This window comes from Pinus tabuliformis, chromosome 4_1 (genome assembly GCF_031772625.1).
Source record: "Pinus tabuliformis cultivar Carrire ecotype Pingquan chromosome 4_1, CPIR1, whole genome shotgun sequence".
Classification (NCBI taxonomy): domain Eukaryota; kingdom Viridiplantae; phylum Streptophyta; class Pinopsida; order Pinales; family Pinaceae; genus Pinus; species Pinus tabuliformis.
This window is the reverse complement of record NC_142303.1, coordinates 56,579,788-56,607,766: the sequence shown is the minus strand read 5'-3', so window position 1 is coordinate 56,607,766 and position 27,979 is coordinate 56,579,788. Positions and strand designations below refer to the sequence as shown.

The window sequence follows — 27,979 nt, the reverse complement described above, 5'->3', positions numbered from 1 at the left end:
CAATTTATTATTAGTGGTCTAATTCACAACCATAACGAACACAATAATTTCAATTCACATAAATTTATGTTACGCCCATTTCTTGATTAATCATGAACCCACTAATTGGGACACCGCACTTCCGGGAGCCCACATGGGCGACCGCGGGCTGAAGTAGGAATGGGTGACTATGGAATTTAGTAGCTCCACCATACAACTGATTTTCATGCATAGGGGTGCTTTGTATTGATTGATTGATGCCTTTTCGCGTGGACAACATGATCCATCAATTCTTCGAATGTTCCCTCTTCAACTATTCTAATTGATAAGGAGCCGATGGACTTATCAGCCCCTCTTCCTTGCCGATAGACATAATTCAACGATTCTTCTATGGTGAGACAAAAATATTCAAAAACAGTGGAAGGAACTGCACCTGCAACTTCTTTGGTGTTGTAGCGAAGTTCCCAGTATAACACGTAGTGACCAGGTGATGTGGATGTGTCGGCGAAACTTGTATAGTCCATCAATGTGATGTTGAAAGGCTTGAGATGCTTAACACATTTCTCTACCGAACTTTGAAACTCTGCTTCATCCATTTTTCTATGTGGATACTCAACACAACATTCTGTCTGCAAATAAAATGGAATTGAGGTGCCAGGTTGTGAAAGTCGGTCACCTGCAACACATCCCCCATTCTATAGCTACAAACCTGCATGCAGATTAATCAGTTAAACATTATTTCACACATTACAGAAATAAATTTTGTTGAAAATCAATACCTGCATATGTGGTGACGACAAGCTCGTATTCTTGCCCTTATTGTAAGTAAAGAAGGAAGCTCATATTGGAAATGATGAATTCAAGATACCACGCCGTAATCATTTATGCCGACTAGTCCGCAAACCGTTTCCGCAATGAATTTATAACCATTTTGTAACCATTTCGATCGAAAGGCTGAAACTTTTATAATCGTCTAACATATAATCCTAAGGCATACAGGGATGAAAGGTGGGCAGAGAGGAGATTTGATTTCAGAGGGGAACACGTTATGACGTAAATATATAATATTTATTTTATTAAATTATATATATGTATATGGGGAAAAAGGCGTAATTTTATTAGTTCAAACAAAATTACATGTTACTTTTTAATGAGAACCAAGTATCATCAAGTCAATTATTGATGATAAGCAGAAATACGTAAAAAAACAAACTAATATACAATAAGGAGAAAAGCTAGGCTTTTCTCCCCTTCTTTTTTTCCACTGCGTCCCATTCCCCTTAAGATGACCTATCAGAGGCAAGTGCAAGTTGGTAGGGTCTTGCATTATCCTTGTCTAAGTCTGATTTTTCTCTTTAATGAGTACGTTATACCCACTTGTTTCCATATCTTCTGGACTATTTGTTGTTTGTTCCTGGTTTTCCTGTATTTCATTGAGGTCCTAAAGGATTACCCCTTGGTTTTATGGGACTTGTATTGTCTGGTTGTTCTTGGTTTGTATAGGTTCCTCATTTGCTTCATCTTCCTCCTCTGCCTGGTGGGGTGGAGGGAAATTCCATCCTTTGGGCTGCTTCCCATTCTTCTTCTTTTTGTCAGTGTCTTTCTTGCCCCAGGACACATATTTTGTAGATGTCATGTTTGTTTGCAGATTCTACATTTGAAAGTTATGTTCTCATAGTCTAGTGTCCGAGTCTAACTCATTTGCTTATGGATCAGCTAATATATGTGGTTTATATTATAATAAAATTAATATTAAATTTTAATATTAATATATTTTTAAATTTTAAATAATTTTCTTTAAAATTATATGTTTTAAAAATTTCAAATTAAGTTATTTTAAGGTTTTAATATATTTTTAATCTAAAACTAACTATATATGTACACTATAAGGAAAATATAGGGTATATATATATTTATATTATAGAGAATATAGAGTACATGTAACAAGCTATTGGGTGATTGCCCTATACGGAAACCAAACATCAACCATCTTATTGGTTGAGGTTGTTTCTCTATCCTAGTCTTCTCAACATCACTAAAAAGTGGAAAATGATTAATATTTGGGTCAAGGAGCTACTCATCCTCTTCTAGGATGATGGAATTGGTAGGAGTACCCTAATTGTCTCTTTGTGACTTTGCTCTGTATCTCCATTTGTGGTGGGTGGTACTGAAAAAACAATACCATGTACTCCTTTGCACATCAACTCAAATTTCCCTTCAAAAATTCTAAGTGCATGTAATGTGTCATCATGGACAACTAGGGACCTTTCAATTTCTTATGCTACAATAATTTTGGTCATCCAAAATGTCTCTCCAACCTTGTAGAACTTTGTATCTTGATTTCTTGAGTAGATGAGGCCCAATGCCTCATCTAAAATTTGGTCCTATGATATAACACTATATATTTCTACCACCTTCTTCTCCACATCTGTTGTTGTAGTCTAGCAAATAGTGTGCAATGGTTACTGATGGAAAGGACAAAAGGAACGCACGTAAAAATATGCAACATAAGAATAAAAGAAGAGACACAAAGTAGCAAAGAACCAACAAGGAAGTACTTTATATTATATTCTCTTGAGAAGCAAATCAAAACAAGTACATTGATGCATATATATATATATATCTATATATATATATATATATATATATATATATATATATATATATATATATATATATATCGTTCATCTAAGACATATAGGTTGAGACGATTCTTATAGTTAAATTGTTGTAACTATTCAAAAGAGTATGTATATATATATATACTCTTTTGAATAGTTACAACAATGTAACTATAAGAATCGTCTCAACCTATATGTCTTAGATGATCAACTTAAATAGAGACTTGATCGACTTTACAATGTGGATTTCTAACTTGACCACCCTTCCAACATCTCCCCCACCCTCAACGATTTCCTTTTCCTGAAGAAGGGGATATTTAGAGTCTTACAAAATTTGATACATCATAAAGAAAAGAAAATAAATGTTTAGAAAGAAACTAAAGTTTTTCTGGATAGGTGGTTCGTTGATAAGCAAATCTAGTTCCCCGGTCGACTCGTTCTTCTTGAAATAATTCTACCAGATTTAAATTACGAATTCTTCTTCTTTGCCTTTCCTCGGGTGACCAATTACATAACCTTTGACTTCGATTTCCTGAGTTTCAGAGTGATGTTTAGAGGCCAGATGACATCCTGGAGAACTTGGCTCAAAGAAATTAAATTTAGGTCGCAACGGAAATGACAAAGATGATTGCGCTAATGCAGGCGCTAGTGTTGGGGTCTCAGGGGATGTTATTTGATAAATGATTGGTGCAAGAACTTGGAGATGTTGATCGAATATAGACCATTCTCATACAACTATTCTTAACTACGCATTCAATGATTTTAATTTTTCTAAATACTATACTTTTTCAGCTAATGACGTTTTCTTATAATCATTGATCAACTGGTAATTGTTGTTACAATTGATGCACTTTATTAAAAATTCCTTGAAAATATTCAACAACATTTGGAGCTTCTATCTGTGCTTTCTTCCCTTCTCTAAACCATTGTCTCTCCTCCTGCAATAGCTTAGCATGAATACTTTTCTCCTGTGTAACTTGATTATCATGGGCAAACTTTACTTGAGGATGAGTTACTTGTTAGGAGCACAATTCATAAATTATAATTTCTTGAGTCTTTATTTGGTTACATGTAGATGATGAATATGTTGGTAGATAAATAAGAACCATGCTAAGTGTAACTCTATGATCCAATCTCTACTCTATCTCTTTCTTTGCTTGGAAAAATTCTTCATGAGCCTTCTGAATTATAGTATACAATTCTTGATTTCCTTGAATTGTCACCCTATCTTGTAGCTCATTTACTTGATCATTCAATTTATCATTATGGTTGACAAGTTGATGGACTAATTTTTTAATTTCAACAAGTGGATCATCAAATTTGGTTGGAATGTTGATATTAAGTTTTACTAGTGCCTAGTGTTGTCGTTGCTACAACACCCTCCAAAATTTTGGCCTACATCCAATTTTGGAGCCTACTTTGTCTTTGCATGCTTTCGTCGCAAACATTAAGAGTCATCACACATGTTTTCTCTAAAAATTCTTGTTCCTTTTTGAAGAACATCAAAGTGTCATATTTTAGCATAGGCAAGCATCACACATCACGTAGATGTGGTTTTGGTTTGTTTAAAGGGACAGTCTTTATGTTAATGGGTTATTCTCAGTATGTATACATGTATCACACTCATTTCCAAAGTTTTAAGAACAACCACACAAGTGTTGTCACCGTCGTCACAAAGTGTATCTTTGATGTCACACTTGAGGTAAGACGTCACAATGTCATCGCATTTAGGAAAGTATCTTGTTCGTGTGTTCTAGGTGATCTATGTTATGTCGTCAAGTATTCTAAGTGTGCGATCATAATCAAGTCTTATCACTATTCACTTCGGGTTCACTAATCCCATAGTTAGTCGGATCCAATGAACTTCCCGATTGAGCAATCTGACATCACCTAAGCTTCCTAAATTGTGCACTACATAGTCTTAGTCTTCAAGCCTCATCCTTGCCTCTTGGCACTAAGCAATGCATAATACCTACCTCCCACAACTTCAAAATGCACAGTCACAATGCTCAGTCCTGACCATTGAGATCCAAAACTACGTAGTCCTTTCCCTTAGCCAATCTCTTCTGCGCACTACACAATCTCAAGCATCAAGCATCAAGGCCTAGCCTTGAGCCCTTCAACTTGTAACTACGCAATCCCTCAACCTCTGTCCCTCTGGAACTATGGAATGGGCAACCTCAAGCCTCAATCCCTCAACCGGACCTCTTGAGCCCCTCAACTGCTCAAATGACAAGCCTTAACCCTCCTGAACTATGCACTGCGTAGTCTCCTCAGCTACACAACTACACAATCCTTGAGCCTTACTCCCAACCTATCACTTGGTTTCAACTGAGTTAATGGATTGTTATGAATCATATTAGACTAGGGGTTTTATGAAACTGATGTCGTCTTGCCATGAGTGGATTTCAGTTGCGTGTATTCTATCATGTTATGATAGGATGGTGATGAAGGGAATGAAGAAGGAGACCTTGCTAGAAGACACTTTTGAAGCTGCAAGAACAAGTTGACCAATCAAGAGAAGACAAAGGGACATCAGCTACGACAGTAGTTGGAGATCAATTTTACATTGAAGACTCCTATCTTCAAGCCATAAGGAGGAATAAGAAGACCATGTCCATCTTTCAAGAAGACACAAAGAAAGAAACAAAAAAGAGTGGATTGACATCGCCATGTTAACATGAAGTCCATGTCATCAATGTCATGTCGTGTCATGTCATGAATCATCATGTGTCACATCATTTTTTCGATTTTGTAAATTCAATATTGGAGTAATGTAATATAAAGTGGAAGTCCAAGAGTCATATATATAATGTGAAAAGTCATGTAGGAAGTCAAAAGTTCATTGAGAAGTTAAACAATCATTAGGGCAGTCCAAGATTCACAAGGGAGGTGAGAAATCACCTCATTTGTTATATATACACTCTCATTGCTCATGTATAGGAATTTTCACCTTGGCTCCTCCTACCAGGCATTAGAAAGGAAGATAGTTATTTTGGAGGAGAAAGTGGTTTCTCTAATGATCCACTATTGGGGCTAGTGGTGTTCGTTGTCTTGATGTATCTTGTAACTTTGACTTAATTCAGAAGTTCACTGAGCCAACACACTTTCATGCGTATGTCTTAAATATTGTAAGGCTATTCTTTGAATGTTTGCGATGTATGATTTTTTCATATGTACTAAGGAAATTAAAATATTTTTGTGGCTTTGATACTTATCTTGTTGAAGGTGTGTTGTATGTGTTTTTACAATCGTTGCTTCTAAGTGAATTATTTCGTTAGTTTTCCAGTGATTCATTTATATGTCATGCTCGTGCGTCTTTTATAGATTAGTACTATTAATTGTCTTTAAAAGGATCACTTTTCTCACCCCCCTTCTATAGAAGAACCTTTATACATTCTGCAACTGAACAACCACAAGGCATACTCACTTGCTAATCCGAAATTACCTATGTATTACTTTCTTATGCTGAACATTGTGTTGGAAAATCAAGGATATTATATTAGGGTTTGGTTCTCATTTCTTAATAATTATTTGTGAGTATGTTGGCTTCTTTTACTTCTTTATTATCTTATCTTTCATCAAGCAACCATACATACATGAAGATCACAAAACAAGAGACACAAGATATAGGCACATGCGAGGGAAAAGCCCCCCCTTGAGGGGAAAACCCATTCAAGATAATTCTTCCTTTCAATTTCTTTGGGATTATTTACCCTAGAACAAGAATAGACTTTCCCTCCACACCCTGTCAGCCTCCAAGACCTTTAACCCCTTCCAGCAACTTCAGCTAGGCAGCAGCTTCCAGCAACATGCAACTTACGACAACAAAGAAATCTTAGGAGACTTCAATCTCCCAACCCAGACCATGAAACAGAGAGAGACACTACAACAAAACAGGCAATTTGCGCCAGATTTAGCACCAGATTCTAGTGCATTTTTTTCTCAATTGGGATGAGCAACCTGGCGCTAAATCTGGCTCTATTGTACAATTTTTAAAGCGTCATTTTTTGCACCAAATTTTGCATCTTTTTTACGCCAAATTTTCCATCATTTTCTGCATCATATTTTGCACCAAGATTTTCATTTGGTTTTACAACAGGTTTTGCTTCTAGTTTTGTGCCTTTTTTGCATCTATTTTTGCATCATTTTTTGCTTCCTCTTTTGTGGAATTCTTTGCTTCTATTTTTGTGTCATAATTTGCATCCATTTTTACACCATCTTTGACATCTTATTTAGCGCCTTTTTTTACATCCAATTTGTGCCAATTTTTGCATCTGGTCTTATGCCATCTTTTGCTTCTAATTTTGTACTTATTTTTACATCTATTTTTGTGCCAATTTTTCTGTCTTTTTTTACACCATCTTTTTCATCCAATTTTGCACCATATGTTGAATCTGATTTACTGCCAAATTTCGCATGCATTTTGCACTATTTTTTGCATCCACTTTTGCATTTTATTTATCTCCCTTTTTTGCATCCTATTTTGCACCATATTTTGCATTTAATTTTGCATCATTTGTTGCATCCAATTTAGCATCATTTTTAACACCATTTCTTGCATCCAATTTTTCATCCTTTTGAGCATCTAAATTTGCATCATATGTTGAACCATATATTGCATCCACCTTTGCATCCCATTTTGTGTCTATTGTTACGTTCACTTTTGAGCCATTTTTTCGTTTACTTTTGCATTTGTTTTTGCACCAAGTTTTGAATGATTTGTTGCATCATTTTACATCCAATGTTGCATCTCAATTTGCATCCAAAATTGAGCCATTTTTATGCCCATTTTTGCACCATTTTTTCTTCTTTTGTGTCCAATTTCGCACCAATTTTTATGTCCAAATTTGCATCCTTTTTTCTGCCACATTTTGTGTCCACATTTGCATCTCATTTTGCACCTAGATTTTAGTTGGAATTTTCATCTAGTTATGCATCATCTTTGACATCCTTGGTTTCACCATTTTTTAGTCCCATTTTGCATCTTGTTTTGTGTCTTTTCTTACATCCTTTTTGCATCCTAATTTTACACCATTCTTTGCATCCTCATTTTGGTGTCCATTTTTGCATCCTTGTTTGCAACCAATTCGGTATCCTTTCATATGCCCTATTTTGTTCCCTTCTTTGTGTCTAGTGTTGCACCCTTTTTTAATTTTACTTTAAAAACCTTTTTGTGTCATTGTTTGCATATTGTTTTGATGGCTAGTTTAACATCCAATTCTACTCCCAATTTTTCATCCATGGTTAAATCCACTTTTGGCTTCTTGTTTAGAGTTTTACTTTTATTTCCATTTATGACCACCTCTATGGGTTCATTTTACTAAGTTCATTTACATAGTGAAATATATTAAATTTTCTAAATATCATTTTGCTGTAGGATTTAATGCATGGTTAGATGAAAACAAAACCCTCTCAATTTATCTCAGAAACCTAGGACAAACCAATTAAGAGAAAGGTTGTTCTAAGGCTTAGGATTCTTAGTAGATCAAGATGTAGAGTATAGATTAAGAAAAAGAGAATGAATTCTTGTGAGTCCTCGCATGCAGGTCTTCTTGGAGTTTTTCGTATAGCCAAGAAGCGCTCCTAGCTAGCTCCAAAGCTTGGTCCTACACATAAGAGAGAGAATAAAGCAACCTTCACAACATAATATCTTAATAATCAAAACTATAAAAAACATATAAATATTATTGAATAAATAAATATAAACCAAAAACCCATGCATACATTAGTTAAATAGAAGAAGTAAAGAATGAATAGAAACATATGGAAGGAAGAACAACTGATCTATATGAATAAAGGAGTTGGAGGAAAGTTACAACAATCAGATATAGTTGCAACATCACCTCCCCCAACTCATAGCTCCAAAACTCTCCCTCTCAAGACAGATCTCAAGAGCGTGACAATACAAAATTCCCATCATTTTTTCAATGGCCAAGCCTCTAATATATAGGAAAGTGGAGGCTATGAAGATTTCCAAAATTCCTCATTAGTTCAATTTGGGAAAAATCTTTTGGGTGAATAATGTTTCATCATATAAAAAAGGAATTTTCCACTTTTTAGATGTTTTTGTGCTTAGGAAAAAGCTTCCCCATGCTTTATGGCTCTTTCCCACTTTTGTATGCTTTTATTTTTTAGGAAAAAGCTAAAGATGAGGATAAAGAGATTACATTCCACCATATGTTTCCGAAAGTGACCAAGAATGTCAAATTCAAATTCTAGTTTGCTTATGTTTTAGTTTTTTTTTAAATATATATTTAGTTTTAGTATTTTTTTTTTTCTAGAAAAATATATTTAGTTTTTGGTATATTTTTATATAAGAAAAATTATATTTTGTTTTTATAAAAATGGATTTTAAACATTCCATTCATACTAAATTTGTGATTTTATGATAGGAGTTTAAATTATATATAGTAAAGTAACTTAATGTCATGTGTCGTGTTGCTGAGATGGGTGTTATACATCTCTTTCTTGCTAAGTTATAGAATGTGCTTGGGTTTTCTTAATGCAATAAAACTAATTATGTTCTTCATGATATCTTGAAATGTTCATCTTGAACCAGGCTAATAAAACAATAAAGTTAAAATAGGTTTTCCTTTGTCCTTTATAGATCTTTGTCCCCATTAATCTTGGTCTTAATAGATTAATTGTCTTGTGGTGGCCTTGAGTGGTCACTTCCATTAGTTGCATGCTTTGTAGTTTTTAGTTAGTGACATTTTTTAGGCTTGATAATATGTTATTTAATTTATCAAAATGTGTTATTGTCCATATTATTGTTAAATATTAATATTAAATATGCTGATTTTTAAGCATGTTTTAGCAAAACTTTCCCAAAATGTTTATAGATTGTATTTTATAATGCAATTATTCTTTGCTTGATGAAATTGTTTTGGATATTTTTTTTTAATGATTCATTAATTGATGAAATTGTTATGGATATTTTTTTTAGTATATTAAATTGTATGTGATAAATTCAAAAATCACCTCTTTTTCAGATTTTCATTGATCAATTTCCCTTAAGGCCATCAAGTTCACCATTTGGTCCCAGGTTAAGGAAATATAGGAGTCATGAAGTGGAATTGTCCAAGCACTTAAATCTTGAGACATGTTTCTTTTTAGTCACTTTATACTTTCTTTCTATGTAAATTTTTGATGAAAATAGTCTTGGAACATGAGGGGCGTCAATAGTAAGCGAAAACAAACTCCTAAAAGAAAAATGGTATGCAAAGCACCCATAAATAATGTTGATATAAGAAGCAAAAATATTAAGTGAGGTTCAACCTCATATAATTAGAAAATGGGGGAGGAATTTCCAAGTAGTAGTGATTGATGCTTAGAGATACTTGGGTGGAATGGTTATTATTTGAAATGATTAAGACATTAAGGTTACCAATATGTTTACCTCTTTTCGCATTATGACAATACAATTTTAGTTAATTGACATTGAGGACTACTACCATGTATCCAATGTTTATGACTCCAATATCGCAAATGGAAAACCTCTATTTCTCAATTCTATTTCTAGCACAAGTAATTTATACTCCCCATCTCCATCGATTGTTGGGAGTGACTTCAATATTATAAGTGTCTCGAGGAAAAGAAAGAATGAATCGAAATGTTTAAAAAGATATTTTGTAAGCTATACCATTAAAGCCACAAAGTAGTCTCCATTAAAGTTGTCAAGAAATGAGTCTCCAACCCACACATGTGGATCAATGAGATGTAATACATGTGTGTGTGGTTACGAACTCAATACACCTCTATAATAACTCCACAAACTTATGTATTTCACTCTGTCACATAAATTGACAGTAGTGTGACATAAGTAAACCAAGAGTAGACATGAAAGCCTTAGGAAACAAACATTCCTTAGATCCTCAATTAGGTGCTTAAATGATGAAGTGAAAATGCAAGGAGAAAAGAAGAATTCATGATTTAACCATCACATACATGTGATCAAGTGTGACTAGGAGTGTATATATTCATATATTTTCCAAAGAGGGAGTGAATACATGAGTTACCATTTATTGGCCCTTATTTTTCTTTCTTTTTCATTTTCTTATATATAGGACTTAGGGAATAAGGTTTTCATAAGTTTGGCACAACTCATAGATATAAGATTTACATGAATTTTCACTTCAACCTTAGAGTTTAGACTTAGATAAATCAATATAGTGTATGTTTAATGATTTTGGCTTTCACTTTTTTATTGTATTCCATCACAAATACAAAAGGGGAAATATTTTGCCACAAATCTATGAATGCTTAATCATAAAGTCGTCATGTGATGAAAACAAATTAATGATGTTATTCTCTACGAAAATGATGGGTATTCTTGAGAAAATCTTATGCTTGTGGATGTTTCCTCCCTGGTTTAGAGGGAGTGAGGGTAGACACCATGTTATCCATGTGTCATGTACTATGGCTAGGATTAACAATCGTAAGCCTAGTAAAGGCACTAGTAGGGATAATGGTGGATTGGATAAACATCTGGGACCAATATTCTTTGAGAATTTGGACATTGACTAGGACTAATCGCCATAAGTCAAGTACATTAATCCAAGATAAGAATAGTCATGAGGATTGACATTTTCTGGTGTCAAATATTATGATAGTGGATTAGGAAATGATCATGTGAGGACATACCTGGTAAGCATCTTGGTGGGGTAAGTGCCTTGAAAGGCAATGGTGTCCAAATTTATGCCTCCCAACATTGTGCTCTGATCTAATGGAGAGATAAACTTGTTAGTCAAGGCCTTACTATTTTGAAAATTTTGGCTATGATGATGTAAATCATCATTGATGCTTATCAATCTAGATCCCTTCTTATATGAATATTTCAACTTGAGAGTACTTTTTTGTCTCATTATGAGTACCTCACTAGTTTAGAGGGAGGGTCATCATCTTCATTATTGCCATCATCACCACCATCAATGTGATCATTATTGTCATCATTTCATTATCATCATAATCACCATTCATGTCTTCTTCATGATCATCATCATCATCATGATTTTGTATATTGTCGTCAATTGTTCATAATTATAGGTATCATAAGAAATATCACCAACCTTAGGACACATGATATATGAAAGAAAAATAACCACTTTATTTTTTAGAAATGATTGATGATCATCAACATCACTACCATTATCATCGTCATTATAATTGTCATCATCCCCATCATCATAACTAATATAAGTTTTATCATAATTTTTGTCATCTTCATCATGAACATCATAATCATCATTCATGCCATTATTGTTCTTGATTATGACCAAGATGAAAATAATGATAATGATGATCAGATGATGATGACTTGGAAGATGACGCCAAAGATAATTATTATGATTTTTACCATGATAACATTTAAAAATTGGGAGGAATGGCCAAGGTCATTAGCATCATCATCATTGTCATTGTAACTCCCATCGTCTTTATCATCATTGTCATTATCATAACAATCGCAATTCATGTCATCGTCATCATCTTCATTATCATCATCGTTATAATTATTGACATTGTCATCAGTTGTTCATAATTTTCAATGTCATAAGAAATATAATCAATGCAAAAGATATGATGTGTGTTGGAAAATGGATGCAAAAGTAAACAAAAAAATGGGGGTAAAAATAGACGTAAATTTGGATGAAGAGTGGACACAACATAAGTAGATGCAGAACAAGACAGAAAAATTGAACAAAAGTGGATGAAAAAGTAGATGCAATAGTTCATACAAACTTGAACACAAAATAGGACTCAAACATGGATGAAAAAGTGGAAGAAAACATGGGCACAATAGTAGGCATAAAACTTAGCATGAATTGTGGTGAAACAAATGTGGATACTCCAATGAATGTAAAAAAAAAGGGACACAAACTTGAATGCAAAAAGGAGGAAAACTTGGATGAAAAAAGGGATGTAAACATGGGCCAAACATGGGTGCAATAGTGAACACAAAATTAGTTGCAAAACTAGACAAATCAAAAGTGGATGTAAAAGTAAATTCGAAATGGGATGCAAAAAACATAAACAATATTTGATGCAAACTTGGACACAAAAGAGGATGCAAATATGGATGCAATAGTGGAAGAAAATGTGGGTTTCAATGATAGGCATAAGATATGGCACAAATAATAGCACAAAAAAGGTGGATGTAATAATAGACACAAAAAAATATGCAAACTTAGATGCAAGACAAGATTCTATAAGGGATGTAAAAGTGGATGCAAACACGGGTGCAACATGAAAAACAAAATTGGATGCAAAATATGGATGAAATGGAAGTACATGCAAAAGAAGATACAAAATGAGATGCAAAACCCAACACAAAAGTGGATGCAAAAATAGATGAAATATTTTATGCAAAAGAGGATGTGAAGATGGATGCAAAATTGGAAGCAAACGTGGGTACAACAGTATGTGCAAAACATGGAACAAATTTTGTCACAACAAAAGTAGATGTAATGATAGATGCAAAAAAAGAAGCAAATGAAGATGAAAAATAGGATGCAAAAAGGGATGTAAAAGTGGGTGTAAACATGGGTGCAACAATGGATTTAAAATAGCTTTTGCAACTTATTTGAAAGAGCAATTTTGTCCCAACAATTAGACTTGTAGCATAAAGAACATGGTTAATACATATGATTCGACCAAAAACTAGTTACTACCAAAATTCAACCAAAAAAAATATTACTGCATAAAAATAGAATTAAAAACAAAAAAAATAAAAACAAAAATTTCCCAAATTAAAAATAAATAAATGATAAACTGTTTTTTACCAAAATTTAGTGATTTTTTTAGTGCTAATACTAACATCACCATTACAACAAGATATTTTTTTAGTGCTAATACTGCCATTACAACAAGATATAAGAGGGATATAATGCAAAAAGTTTAATAATAATATGTATGTAGAAGATGGTCTTCAGACTGGTGAATTCATGATAATCAATGGGACTACAGTCAAAATAATTGGATGTTATTTACTTTTTTACATAGATTGTCAAAATAATTGCATAAATCGATTTTTTTTAACCAAAATTTAACAAAAACTTTGCTAGTGCTAACATTAGAACCACCATTACAACAAGATATCTTTCTAGTGTTGACAACACCATTATAGTAAGATACCTCAAGAGAGACAAAAAATTTAAAAAGTATGATAGTAATATGTATCCAGAAGATGGTAGTGAAACTAGTAATTGTTCATTCTCATTATCATAATCATTGTCATCATCATCACCATCATCCTTGTCATCGTTATTGCCATCATTACATTATCATCATAATCACCATTCATGCCATCATCATCAGCTCCATCATCATCATCATTATGGACATTGTTTGCAATTGTTTATAATTATAGACGTTGTAAGAAATATCATCAACCCAAAAAATGTGATCAGTGCTAGAAAAGGGTTGTTTAGGACACATTGATATACGTAAGAGAAATAACAACTCTATTTTTGAGAGATGATCGATGATCATCATCATCACCACCATTATCATCGTCATTATCATTTTTATCATCCCCATCATCATCATTAATGTAATTTCTATCAACATTGTTGTAATCATCATCATCATTCATGCCATTATTGTTTTTGATGATGACCTAGATGAAAATGATGATGATGACACCAAATATAATGCTTATGATTATGACAATGACAACATCTAAAATTGGGAAGATTCGCCAAGGTCATTAGCATCGTCATCATCATAATCATTTCCATCATCATCATTAATGTCATTGTAACCACTATCGTCTTTATCATCATAATCACAATTCATGTCATCGCCATCATCTTCATTTTCATCATTGTCAATATTATTGACATTGTCATCAATTGTTCATAATTTTCAATGCCATAAGGAATATCATCAATGCAGAAAATATGATGAGTGTTGGAAAAGGGATGCAAAAGTGAACATAGAAATGGGGGCAACAATAGAAGTAAAATTGGATGAAAAGTGGATACAACATAAGTAGATGCACAACAACATGAAAAACCTAACACAAAAGTGGATGCAAAAGTAGATGCAGTTGTCAATGCAAAATTGGATGCAAACATGAAGGCAAAAATGGAAGCAAACATGGGTCCAATGGTAGGTGTAAAACTTGGCACAAACTGTGGTGAAACAAATGTGGATGCAACAATGGACACAAAAGTAGATGTAAAAATGGATGAAACAAAAGTGGATACAATAGGGGATGCAAAAACATACACAATATCTGATGCAAACTTGAACACAAAAGAGGATGCAAATGTGGATGCAAACGTGGAAGCAAATGTGGTTGCAATGGTAGGCGTAAGATATGGTGCAAGAAAAGTGGATGTAACAATAGACAAAAAATATGCAAAATAAGATGCAGAAATGGATGTAAAAGTGGAAGCAAACATTGATGCAACAGGCAAAACAAAATTGGATGAAAAAAATGGATACAATGGAAGTAGATGCAAAAGTAGATACAAAACGAGATGCAAAACCCAATGCATAAACCTGACACAAAAGTGGATGCAAAAACAGATGCAATATTTGATGCAAAAGAGGATGTGAACATGGATGCAAAATTGGAAGCAAACGTGGATACAATAGTGAGTGCAAAACATGGTGCAAATTATGGCATAACAAAAGTGGATGTAATGATAGATGAAAAAAAAGAATCAAAGTATGATGCACATGAAGATGTAAAAATGGATGCAAAAAGTGAAATTTAAAATGGGTGCAACAGTGGATGCAAAATTGTATGCAAAAGTGGATGCAATAGAAGTCGATGCAAAAGTAGATGCAAAACGAGACACAAAACCCGATGCAAATCCTGGTCCAAAATTGGATACAAAAAGGGATGCAAAAATAGATGTAGTAGTTGATGAAAACCTAGATGCAAATGAGGATGCAAACGTGGATGCAAAATTATAATCAAAAGTGGGTGCAAAAGGAGGTGCCAAACTAGGCGCCAATTGTGGCACAAAAATATTAGATGCAATAGTGGGTACAATAATAGATGCAAAAGAGGATGTAAATATGGATGCCAAACAAGATGGAAAAGTGGATGCAACAAAAGTAGATGCAAAATTATATGCAAAACTAGACACAAAACTCGATGTAAAACTTGGCGCAAAAGTGATGCACAAATGGATGAAAAAATGGATGCAAAAAATGATTTAAAAAAGGATGCAAAAGTCGATGCAAAAGTTGATGCAAGTTTAGGTGCAAAAAGTGGATGCAAATGAGGATGCAAAAGTATGTCAAACAAAAATAGATGCCAAAATTGATGCAAAACCTGGAACAAAACCTGGTGCAAAGGATGACACAAAACTTGGCATAAAATTTGGTGCAAAACGTGGTGCAAAACCTATCGCAATACCTGGTGCTAAACTTGGTGTAAGATTTGGTGCAAAACTTGATGCAAATTTTGTGTCAAGTTTTGCACCATATTTGATAAATGGATGCAAATAGCACCAAAAATGGGCTCTAGATGCAAAAAAAGAATTAAAAAGGGACGCTAATCGCTGGTTTTGTTGTAGTGAGAGGCACCAAATGTTTGATTGATCCGGACTTAAACAGGAACGCAATAAAATACAGAGATAACCATAAACACAGATATGCAACAGAAATAATACTTCATTTCATTAGCATAAAATACTGAAATATGATTACAAACAGAAATGGAAATAAACCAGCTAGGGCAATGGTAGCTTATCTCTGAGAAGAGATGTGGTGGCTACATGCCTCTGAATTGTGTTACAATGAGGCTCGAAGGCCTATTTATTGTTGAGAAACAATGGAAAACCCTTCACATCCCGAAACCTAACCCTAGAAGATGAAACTCCGCATTGTGGGCCCTGTTTTGGTAAATTGGTACATCAATTTCCCGAGGTCGTAACTTTGGCATACGATCTCCGTTTGACACGTACAATAGCTTGTTAGAAATATCTACCCGAGCACTACCACTTAGGGAAGGGAAACATCGGTCCATGGACCCATGTTGCCCCCAGATTTCCCAAAAAACGACGTTTAGGGCCTCAAAATGACTCTGGAAGTTCAAGACCCGAAAAACTGCTAAAAATAGTAAACTGTGCTACAATTTAGGAAACTGAAAATACTGAAAGAGACAGTTGTGGGGGTCTAAATGGGATAGGTGGGTGGCCACCAACATCCACCTGGATCATTCCTCCCCCTTAGGAAGCAATGGTCCCCATTGCGTTGAGTTCCTCCATCTGCTGAACTTGGTCCCTGGTGAGCTATTCTGCAATCTCTAAAGAAAACGCAAACTGAGCAGTATCTTCATGCCGATTCCCATCATTTCCCTGCTCAGAAGATGGGTGTTCTTAACACCCTTGCTACTCATGCCCTTAGGATTTCTGATAATGAGAGCTTTGATAAGGAGAGATCCCATCTCCTTAATGTCTTTGTGGAGAATGGATATAGTAGGCGCCTAGGTCAGAAGGCTTTCCTTAAAGCCTCTAAAAATGTGTTAATCAAAAAAGAACCAAAGGAACGCCGACTAGGTGTCCATCTTCCCTATGTCCAAGGAACCACAAACAAGATTGCTCGGATCCTTAAGAGGTATGATATTCCCTCAACCTTTAGGCCCCTCAACACCATTCGTAAATCCCTCCGATCGGTGAAAGATCCCGTTGACCCTAAGGACATGAAGGGTTTCTACTTGATCCCTTGTTCTTGTGGGACCCCCTATATCGGGGAAACAAGGCGCTCCATCCATCAGAGGATCAGCGAACATGCAGCTGACCTAAGACATGGGAGAACCAAGTCTTCAGCGTTAGCAGAGCATGAGGAAAAGACCAAGCATCAGGTTTGTATAGAGGAGGTTGAGGTTGTTGCCAAAGTTGCTCAGTGCCATCATCGTAAATTCAAGGAAGCTATTGAGATTGAAAGAAGGCCCAACAATCTCAATAGAGATGATGGCTGGAAGATCAGTAGCTGTTGGATCCCTACCCTTTCGTGCTAGTCTTTCGTTCCGTCCCCCCCCCCACCCTTTTTTATCTTTTTCAAGTTGTCGTTGCTCTCCCTGGAGCCTTCCTTCCTCCTAAGATTTATCCTTCTTGCTCTGTGGTTTTTATTGGCTTTTTCCTGTCCTTCTCCTTTTTTTTTTTAATAATCTTAATTAATATCCTGCTTTTTTTTATATATATGTAATCTTAATTAACATCCTCTTTTTTTTTTAGTATACTTTTATATATATATATATATATATATATATATATATATATATATATATTTTTGTATTATTATCATTATTTATTTATGTTTATTTTTAATTATTTATTTATTTATTCTTAATTTTATTTATTTATTTATTTATTAATTATTTAGTTATTTATTTATTTTATTTTATTTTATTTTTGTTATTTATTTATTTTATTTTTTTTTTCAACTAACTTTTATCTTTAATAGTTAAGTTCTTAATTGAATTTATTTATTTATATTTTTATATATTTATTTATGTATTTTTATTTATTTTATTTTTATTATTATTTATTTATTTATTTATTTATTTATTTATTTATTTCTCGTTATAATATATATTTATTCTGACTAACTATTATCTTAAAAATATCTTATATATATTTTTATTGAAAGAAAGGTCTTCCATATAACTAAATCCTATTTAATTTCAATTTTTAATTATTAAATGATAACTTTTTAATTAACTATTAACTTAAGCACCAATTTAAATTATTTTATTTATAAAAATTTTATATATATTAAGGGTATGGTCACCGAATATAACTAACTTCCTTTAAATTATATAAATGACTTTATGACTCTGGTCCCTTAGTCAAAATTAGCCGTTGGTCAAGATAGCCGTTGGAGGCTCTGCTCTGACTATTTAACATGCAAAGCTGGATCTGTTTCTTCAACTTGTCCTGACGATGAACCACACTGGTTGGTTCAAAACGCGTCGACAAAGGTCTTTCTACATGTGATTTACGCCAAAGTTCTTCTTACAACTTTTATGGATCACAGAAGCCTCAATTCAACAATCTCTGATGTGTCCAGTAATGGTGAGAAGCATGGTCAAGGGCGATACACATTGAACACTTTGTGTAGATGAAGGAATGGATGAATGTTGTGCTTCAAAGCATTATTTCCCACAACTTTAGTAATGGTGTAAGGACCATGTTGACGTGGTCGGAGATTTTGATGGGCTCTTGTAAGGTGTTCTTTCTGTCGATGCAACCAGACTTTGTTGCCCACCTAAAACTTGTGTGGTACCCTTGTGGGTGAGGAGAAGTTGTTCTTGTGTTCTGTCATGATCGTATCCCTTTTCTGTTGCTGTTGCGTGGAGGAACCCTTTGAGGGGGTCATGGTTGTAGCAACGATCTTCCCCTTACTTTAGGAGTGAACCAGACAGATGAATTTCCTGGTCTCGGAAATGAGCTTGCTGCCTTTCTTAGTAGTGATCAAAGAGGTGGCAACAGGTGGGTCTACCTCTGCTTTCTTGTATAATGAATTATTCAAAGAAATAATGACAGCACGAGGCCTTGACTCATACACAGCATGTCGCCTCCACAAGTATGGTTGGCCTAATAGTACATCACAAACATCCAGAGGTGTAACATCACACAATACCTCATCTGTGAAGGGCTTGATGCTGTAGGGAAGGCGACACTGTTGGCGAACTTTGAGATCTCGTCCTTCATGAAGCCACTCGATATTGTATGGTTGCAGGTGTGGTGTAGTTGGTAGGCCTAACCGCTTCACAACCTCTACTGAAACAAGGTTCTTCTGGCTCCCACTGTCAACAATGGATTGCAGTGGTGAACCCTTCACCCACATTTGTGAGTGGAAAAGGCACTCCCCCTCCTCTGGGTCTTTAGGCTCCTTCTTTTGGATCTTGGCACTAGCAACAGTGGTGCTGGGCTCCGCATCAATGATCTACTTCCCTTTGCCATTCCCCTTTTCAGGTTTTGGCTCAAGGTCGGAACATGCATATGATTCGGTAGCCTTCAACTCAACCACCAACGACTGCTTGGTCCGACACTGACTTGTGTTATGAGTGGGACTCTTGTGGAACTCACACCACTTTCCTGTGTCCTTCTTCGGTTTCGTGGTGTTGTTCTTTTCTTGCAGCTTCGAAGGGTTGTCTTGGGTCACCCCGCCTTAGCTTTGTCCTTTGGGCTTCGGATTTGCAAATCCAAAGTCTCACTTCTTCTGTTTGAACTTTTGCTCAATTTTGATAGCATATCAGTATGTTGTGCCGAGTGAGGAGATGTTCAAGAACTCCATCTCTTCCTGGATATATCTGTGTAGGCAGCCGCGGTATTTGAGTACCAGATGCATCTTAGAATCTTTGATACCCAACTGTGTGCGAAGGGTATGAAAAATGTTTGTGAACTCCGGCACATCTTGGTCTCGTCCCTGCCGCAGTGTGGTCCATTTGATGTATTTGTCCTCATAGCTTTTGAAAAGGTAGTACTGCTCCTTGATGGCATCCCAGAAGTCATTCCAAGTGGGTGTGGCTAAAAGCCGTGAGCCTGTACTTTCATCCTTCTGCTCGCAGTAGGTTTCCCACCAGTCCTTGATGTGGGGGGCTACTTTAAGAAGAGCGAAAACAATCTTTTCCTAACTTGAAAATTCATGAACAAAAAATAACCCTCTAGTAGATTTAACCATTTATCTACGGCATCAGCGTCTATCTGACCCTCGAATATGGGGATTTCAAAATTAACTTGTACCTTAAAGGGGGTGGCGTTTCCAGAGTAGCTATTGGAAGTCAATGCGTCGCTTCTGGGTAGTCGCTGAAGGATCTAGGAAAAGTTGTTCATCATCGCGTTCCTTTATCGCTCGAGGGCTTCTTCGAGCAAGATTTTGATAGGATCTCCTGCCCCCTCGTCTTTCTTCTCATCCGCCATGGGAGGCCATCAGGATTTGCGAGGCTGGTCTTGCAAAGGTTCGACTAGTTCAAGCCCTAACTCCTTATATCCCGACCTCGTTGGGGACATGCAAAGAAAAACAGAGAAAAAGCAGACCGCTCTAATACCACTAATCCGGACTTAAACAGGAACGCAATAAAATACAGAGATAACCATAAATACAGATATGCAGTGGAAATAATACTTCATTTCATTACTGTAAAATACTGAAATATGATTAAAAACATAAATGGAAATAAACCAGCTAGGGCGATGGTAGCTTATCTCTGAGAAGATATGTGGTGGCTACATGCCTCTAAACTGTGTTACAATGAGGCTTGAAGGCCTATTTATTGTTGAGAAACAATGGAAAACCCTTCACATCCCGAAACCTAACCCTAGAAAATGAAACGCCAAATTGTGGGCCTCGTTTGGGTAAATTGTTACATCAATTTCCCCGAGTCGTAACTTTGGCATACGATCTCCGTTTGACGCGTACAATAGCTCGTTAGAAAGATCTACCCGAGCACTACCACTTTGGGAAGGGCAACATCGGTCCATGGACCCATGTTGCCCCCAGATTTCCCAAAAAACGTCATTTAGGGCCTCAAAATGGCTTCGGAAGTTCAAGACCCAAAAAACTGCTAAAAATAGTAGAATGTGCTACAATTTAGGAAACTGAAAAGACTGAAAGAGACAGTTGTGGGGGTCCAAATGGGATAGGTGGGTGGCCACCAAAATCCACCTGGATCATCGATTTTCTTCTTCTCTAGAGATTCCCCCGAACTCACACTTCTTTCGTCCTCCCGACAACAAAATTCACACTTCTCTGGCTCTTCTTGAGATATCGAACATGCTTGAGAGTGAGTGTTTCAAATTACTTCGACCTCCTCAATATATAGGCTTCTAGTGGGTCGAATGGGGGTCCTTAGGCCGACATGATGTGGAGGACACATAATTCATCTTTGACTTGATACAAAACCTTTTTACATGGTTTGAAAGCCCAAGAACGGTCTCTTATAATGTAGAATAACTCTATAAACTAAATATTAATCCTAACAGTCCACAATGTTGAGAAATGGTAACAAGAAATTCTAGTTTAATTTGTCCTTGAATTAAACTTTGAATTAAAATCGAATTCTATACTCATAACAACGTGTAAATAGGTAATTAAGTTTAATTAACTTAATTAGCTTAGGAATTTTGAGTTGGAAGTATTTTTGTAGTCATGTATATGTTCTCCCTAAATTTTAGGGGTCCAGGATGAGTTTATTTGAGTTGTAATTAGATAACTTAGTTTGACTGAGTTATAGATAGTTAAACTAGTTCTAACTGTTTGTGGAACTAGTAGAGGTCTAGTAATGAGTTGGTGCACTAGTGCATCCTTAGTGCTACTCCAACTAACTGAAGATTCCCTCATGAGAAACTCATGCATGTCAGTTTAGAGAAAGACCCAATTGAGACTAGAGTGCAGGGACAATGTATTATCAGTTGTATGATGATCCGAGTTGTACAGGTCATGCATGAAATCAGAGAAGGACCTATTTTTGGATTGCGTAGTTATGGAGAAAGTATTTCCCAATTAAATATGCGTTGATACTCACTGGAATTGCGTAAGGAAATAGGGGCTTGGCAAGTAGAAAAATTGGATAAGTGTTGGCTATAGCGAGCTTGTCAGGAAGAGATTTGATCATACTTGTGTAGGAATTGTTCTAGTGAGAAAAAGCCTTGTATTATCACTCAGATTTATGATTAATGCAATATAAAGTCATATTTTTGAGCAATGGCTTTCCCAGAGAAAAATTGTGCTATGTGTCTTTGATTATCTTCCTCTTTTCGATTATTATTTTCATAGATCTATTGGTTTCTTTTGTTTAAAGAGTAGATTAGATTCTTATCTTGTGTTTTAGTACATTACATAAGCTGTGAATCTATAGGAAAATCTACATGGTATCAAAGCTGAAGATAGGATACTAGAGGAGAATTAAAAGTTTTGAGTTTCGGGTTACAAGTGAAATTCAAATTTGCAATACATACTTCAGGATCGGCAATGGCTTTCTACGGGTTGAGGCTCGGGTATGTCTTGGAAGGCAGCTCAAATTATATAGCCTGGAAGAACAAGATAGAGGCAATTCTAGAGGATAATGGCCTCAAGGAATTCATTGATCAATAAATTACTAAGCCAATAACATCGAATGCACATAATATAGGCGAATGTAAGAAGTGTGTGGCGAAGGAAAGGCAAATAATCCTTGAGGGAGTTCGAGACCACATTGTCTTGAGTCTCCATGGGAAGGAAACTCAATATGCTATGTGGAAAGCATTGACGAACCTATTCCAGAACAACAGTGACCATAGGAAGTTGGCACTGAAAGGCAAAATTCGAAAAATAAAGATGGAGAAAGGCGAGACCATTCCAAAATACTTGACCAAGTTCACTCACTTTCATGATGAGCTTGGAAGTGTTGGAAAATTGTTGTCGACGATGATATGGTGAGCCTAGCTCTCCTAGGACTTCCCAACTGTTGGAATAGCTATCAAGACATTGCCAATGGGAGGGAGAAGCTTCCAGATTGAGAACGACTATGGTCGGATTTGATGCAGGTGGAGATTAGAAGGAACACCATAGATGGTTCCTCATCGAATACTGATGATGAGGAAAATTGTACCTTAGAGGGTGTTATCACTAGGCTAGATAGGCTGGGTTGTGTCAACCTCCAACCAAGAGTAACTATTTCAAACCACTTGTAGCTAGAATTTAGCCCTTCTAGCATGAGAGGGATCTCTCAAATAAAATAATATGGTGTTCTAGATAAAACTCAATTATAGATGGCTAACTTTGGATTCTTGTGTGATTCTTGCAAGTGAAAGAAAGTGTGATAATCATCACCAATGGGCATGGAGTCAAAAGAAAAACTCAATTACAGACAAAAAATGTTTTGTGGAAGCTGAGACATTTTTGGCTTACTAATGTTAATATGAACATTTACAGTTAATCACAACAAATTGAAGGAAGTTGGAGCAATATAGCATTGAATTCCAAGTAATCAAATAAGGTATGAAAACTGATAATGACATAAAAGCATGATGATATGGAATTGAAACCAAAAATAAATCTCAGGTTAAAAACATAGTATTGCTGCAACTGCACTTTTTATTAACTGAACAAATATACAAAAGTGGTCTTTCTCACATTCTCGATCAACCTCTCTTCAAAGTGAAAAAGTTACACATATATAGAGTGAGGTCTACATTTAATAATCTACCACTTAGGATAGAATTGATGCATAGCTAAGAGACCTAATTCTATTTGACTTAGAAAACATTGAGCCTTTGTAGGGATTTTTCTGTTTTACACAATTTCAGTACAAATAGGAGTCTCATATCATTTATGAGATCAAAAAATTTTGTTGTTGAACCTTATCGAATCCAACCAAATTCTGAATATGTTAGACTTCTGATGTGATCTTGCCACATGGATGTGCTGACCTAGTTGACTTTTTTGACCTAGACCTCCATCAAGTCGAATTTCAAAATTTCTGCAACAAATATGGCCAGGAAAAATTCAATAAAATAGGCCTCAAAGATAAGTACATATCTTCCAAACCCTGATGTCAGTGTAAAAATAGAGAGAGGATTTTGTAGATGAGCTCGTGTTGAAAAGAAACCTCCTTAAGATTTCCAAAATTCCTTTCCATTTGCCCAAAAAGTGAGCTTGAAGTTGACTACTAAAACAATCATTTCAAGAATTTCTGTAGCAAATTTTGGTAGCAAATTTCAAAAAACACCTTTCTACTAGTTATTTGACCTTTCTGATAGTGATGAAGTCTTCATTGACGTTTATTAGCTAAATACATGCCATTTACACACCCTTAGCTGATATTTCTACTTGCATTCTCCTCCATGAAAAGCTACAGCAATTCTGTAGCAAATATCTAGCTTAACTATGGGGAGGTGCTATGAAACTATGAATTTTCTGAGTTTTTGATTTTTCATGATTTCTTGTGCTTCCTTATTACTCCTAATATCCTGTTCAACTATGCACAATGCTGAAACTCTTAGTTAAACATAGTATAGGCAAAAATGAGGGTTTTACCATATTCAATGAGTGCCATCTACTATAACAGAAATCTTGAGATTTCTCTTTAAGAGATAAGATTTGATCATTTCAATTTGAGTTTCTAATGCTTTGACTTGTCCCTGAGAAATTGATAGCAAAATCTTTGGAAATTTGACCATGGTAACCCTACAATTTCTGATAGAAACGAAGGCAACCCACATTGGAAAATTCTTGGGTGAAGGCAGGGTCCTCCTCCAGTGGTTTCATATCCATTGGTTCATATCTCACAACTGGGCTTCCTTTATATTGTTTTTTATGTGCTACCATAGCTTCAAAATGTTGAGATCTACTTTTCCCCTGCAAATAACCCTAAAGACAACTAGACCAACTATGACAACAATGGAATCTTTCTTAAAGATAGCAAGACCAACTCATGGACAACAAAACTAATCTAAAGTGAAAAGAAAACAAGGTAGGAATGAAGTTATACAGTGTGAACGTTTAGGGGATAAAAGAAAACAACATGTATTCATGAGCCACGTGACTCTGACCCACAACGTGTTTAAAAAAAAAAGTATCGTTACCACAACATCACAATTTCGTAGCATGACAAGTGTTCTAAGTGACAGATCCACTACGGAAGTGTGAGGAACTTTCGTAGCAAACTCTCGGTTTCCCTAACAGGAGTTGCTACGAATTTCTGCAAAATTGTCAAAATGCCAATCATGAACAAATAAGCTCGGAACACATGGAAGTTTGGATTTTAACCTTTATGATTGACCCTATTTAAAATCATATTGACCCTACATAATGACAAGATGACCAAATGACACTTTGTACGTGAACTTTTATTTTGAGAAAATTTAAAACCCTAGCAAATTTGACCAATTGACTCAAAAACTATTTCTAAGTGTTATCATAGATAACAACAGGTAAGGCAAGGAAGGGGAAGGGAAGGCGTCCCATTCCAATTTAGATTCTTGTCATGGAGGCAAGAAGAAAGACATGTCAAAAGTTAAGTGCTTTCATTGTCATGAGATGGGACATTTTGCTACAAATTGTCCACTCAAGAAGTCCTAGAAGAAGTCCTTAGAAGGAGAGGTGGGTGAGGCTTTGGCCTCTCAATTCCAATTGGAATTTACTCTCATTGCATGCATGTTGTCACCAATTATGGTTAGTGTATGGTACCTTGATAGTGGAGCTTCATTCCACATGTCTGGTGACAAGGAGCTGTTTAGTGACCTAGAGGAGAAGGATCTCCAGATGCATATTGAGATGGGTGACGACAGGAGGTATAGTGCTACTGGATTGGGCACGGTTACTTTTCAGAGGGAGTAGGGTGCTCCTCTCACCTTGAGAGATGTTATTTATTTACCTAGGTTGAAGAAGAAATTAGTATTGGTCGTCATGTTGGAGGATAGAGGCTGTGATGTGGTCTTTAGCAAAGGAAAGGCGTTCCTTCGACACATAGCCACGAGTCAGGTAAAGAATATAGGGATTCGATTTAAGAATATCTATAAGTTGGAGGTAGAGGATTGTGCTTCTTTGAGCACGAAAGCTTTTGAGATCGATACCGATGCCGGTGAATACACCATTGGAGCAGTATTGATGCAGTAGAGGAAAATTGTATGTTACCATTCAGAGACATTCTACCAAGATGTTGTGAACTATCCCACATATGAAAAGGAGTTGTATACAATGGTTCAAAGTGTGAAGAAGTGAAAGCGCTATTTGATTGGCAAGGAGACCATCATTCACACAGATCACCAACCTTTGCAGTACCTCTAGTCACAGACCAAGCTTCAACAAGCACGTCATTTCAGATGGACAAGATTCCTCCAGTAGTTTCACTTGGTAATAAAATACAAGAAGGACACAAAAAATAAAGTGGAAAATATGCTTTCTTTCCCTACTATTTCTACATCTATAGTTTTGCAAAATGCTTCTTTATCTTTTGAAAGTTATGCTGAACAATATGTTGATGATGATGATTTTAAGGATATTTATGCAAATCTGACTCATGGATCGCAGGTGGATAATTACCATTTGCAGGGAAAATTGTTGTACCACCTTTGCAAAATTTGTATCCCCACCAATTAGAGAATACTTGTAATCAGAGAGGCACATACCTCTCTTGTGTTAGGTCATTTTGGTGTAGGGAAAACTTTGTGTCATTTGCAGAGGTTGTGTTATTGGCCTCACATGAAAAATATTGTGACTCGATATGTAAAGGGATTTGTGTTGTGTTAAGTTAGTAAGCCCACTAATAGAAATTTGGGGCTTTACACACCACCTCCTATTCCAAGTGGCCTTGAAAAATATCAAAAATCAAAGTCATTATATGGAAGTGAAACTAGGACTAGATCGCAGTGCTCATCACCCTGATTCCAACGGTGTGAACGACACTCAAATCCAAGTTCATATACTCAAGATATAGTCGTTCAAAGATTTGGTCAAACTAGGCCAAGTTGCAGTCACTAACAAGGCGGAAATTTGGTGAAGGGACATCGCACAGAAAATGGTAGTCGGAAAGGGTGAATTTGTCGCCTCTTTAATTTTCCTAATGACCCCTAAAAATCTGATATTTTGTTCATAAGGTTGGCATTAAAAAAAAATATAAGGGGGCAGGCCACCAACCCCGCCACCCCTCTACAAATATATTATATTAAAATTTTGAAAAAAAAACTGACCAGTTGGCGGGTGGTAAAACCCCTCCAACCAACATGGACTAACCGTAAGTCAAGTATGGCATTGGCACGGTCTATCCGCAACCACCAACGAATATATATATACCAACCATGAGGCCAGCGAGATTCGTACCTGCCTGACCCGGTGGGCCGACCCACCAAAAAGTGTGGCCTCATATCCATTCATAACGGCAGAACCAGCAAAGTCCTCACTGCATGCCAAATGTAACATAGATGAACCAAAATGGGAGTCTTGCAGTTTGGAACCCATGACCTCCCAACAAACAATGCCTTATTTTTACACAGCCAACCAACAAGCTGTTAAGCCTTTGTTGGAAGGTCCGCCACCCACTTATCATTTGAACCCTTCACATTTTCCATTCGACCCATCAGCGGAGGAGCGGAGCGGGGTCTAGAGCTTGAAGAGGGGTAACTTTTGATGCTGAGAAGATTCCTTTGGGATCTAGAAGTTCCACTGTCAGAATATGGTCGATTTTATAGTCGTTTGACTCGATTTTGTGCCATGAATACAATGGTGATGTTCATTTCTACATCCGAGCTTTGCATTTTTCATCCATAACAGAAATTGGAGGTATAAGGGTAATTTATGTAAAGTTGATTGTAATTCATTTTTTCTTACATTTAATGAAAGAATGATTCCCCACTTTGATGAGGGCCTGGAGACATAACCCACACTGGGTGAACTCCATAATCAAATCATTTGTGTGACTTTGATTTCATGGT

General features: G+C 35.8%; 1 pseudogene; it reads right to left on the bottom strand.

Moving 5' to 3' along the window:
* Window positions 1-90: 90 nt before the first annotated feature.
* LOC149174136 (indole-3-acetic acid-amido synthetase GH3.6 pseudogene) lies at window positions 91-27,506 on the bottom strand (annotated as a pseudogene).
* Between the last annotated feature and the right edge of the window lie 473 nt (window positions 27,507-27,979).